Source organism: Chinchilla lanigera, unplaced genomic scaffold (genome assembly GCF_000276665.1).
Source record: "Chinchilla lanigera isolate Chin_1 unplaced genomic scaffold, ChiLan1.0 scaffold00054, whole genome shotgun sequence".
Classification (NCBI taxonomy): domain Eukaryota; kingdom Metazoa; phylum Chordata; class Mammalia; order Rodentia; family Chinchillidae; genus Chinchilla; species Chinchilla lanigera.
In genome coordinates, this window is record NW_004955455.1 from 9,433,316 (window position 1) to 9,434,593 (window position 1,278).

Here is a 1,278-nt window from a genome sequence, read left to right on the forward strand (position 1 = left end):
TCAAGATTTGCCACTCAAAAACAACAACAACAACAACAACAACAACAAAAGAACCAAATTTGGGGGCTGGGGATTTAGCTCAGCGGCAAAAGCGCCTGCCTGGCAAGTGCAAGGTCGTGAGTTCGGTTCCCGGTACCGGAGAAAAACCAAAAAAAACCACACCACACACAAAAAAAAAAACAAGAACCAAATTTGGGAGCCTGAGAGTGTAGCTTGGTTTGCCCCGCTTGTCCAAGGCTCTGGGTTTGAACCCCAGCACTGAAAAATAAAACAAAACACAAACCCAGAGTTTTCAAAAGTTGAAGCTTTTTTTTTTTTCAGGGGAGAGTGCAAACGCGGTCCTCCACTACCACAAATCATGCAGTCGAGTTTCCCACATTTGGGGAAATCGCAGGGGTCAGCACATCCGGAGTGCAATGGATAAGCCTCGCCCTGGGAAAACCACCCTCTTGATCATGGCATCTCCCCCGCCAGATAAGTATCCAAAGTTAAAGCTTAACACATGTACAGAAGTGTGCTTGATATGTAAACCTACAGTCCAGCTACTTAACGCAAACACCTGTAGAGCTACCAGCCCGGTCAAGAGAGAAAGAGGCTCTGCTTTTGTCACAGGAGTTGGGGGCCTTCAGCTGGGAATTCTTGGATTTGGGCCTTGGCAACCACACTTTGCAGGTGAAGCTACAGAGGTTCAGAGCTCCTGCTGTGACTTGCCCAAGATCACAGAGCCTAGAAGGTGAGAGATAGAGAGGGAAGGAGAGAGAAGAGGGGAAAGGGAGAGAGAAAGATTCTTATCCAAAGGTCGCATAGCTAAAACCTACAGCCTGTTGAAACAACAAACTAAACCCCAATGAGCAAAACTGCCCTTTTTGGGGTGTTTACTGTTTGCAAGGGGCCATGTGCCAAGCCTCTGAGCGGCGGCAGCAACATTCTGCCATTTATGGGGTGATAACTCAGTGCCAGGCACCTTGGTCCTTTGCGTAATCATCTCACTTAATTCTGCCAACCACCCTACGACGTGGATCTCGAGCCCATTTTACCGACGAGGAGACTGAGGCCTGGAGCTCCGCGCAGCCAGGTCCAGGCCGCCGCGCTCCACGGGAGGCTGGGGAGGACCGAGTGGCGCGCAAGGAGTTAAGCGGGAGGCAGCGCTGTGGCTCCGGCGAGGAGAGCGCCGGGCTGAAGCGCGCTGCTGGCGGCGGCGCGGGGAGCTGGGGCTGGAGACGCGAAGTCCTGGGCAGCCGGCGAGGCGGCGAGAAGGCAGCGCGCGACAGGCCGGGC

At 53.3% G+C, this 1,278-nt stretch overlaps 1 protein-coding gene across 2 annotated transcripts in view; it reads left to right on the top strand.

Annotated features, from left to right (window-relative positions):
- Positions 1–312: 312 nt before the first annotated feature.
- Wscd2 (WSC domain containing 2) overlaps positions 313–1,278 on the top strand; it is a gene marked incomplete in the record, with an annotated part of 116,235 nt that continues 115,269 nt past the window's right edge. For both annotated transcript variants that reach the window (XM_013520455.1, XM_013520454.1), the window contains 1 exon segment: positions 313–1,278.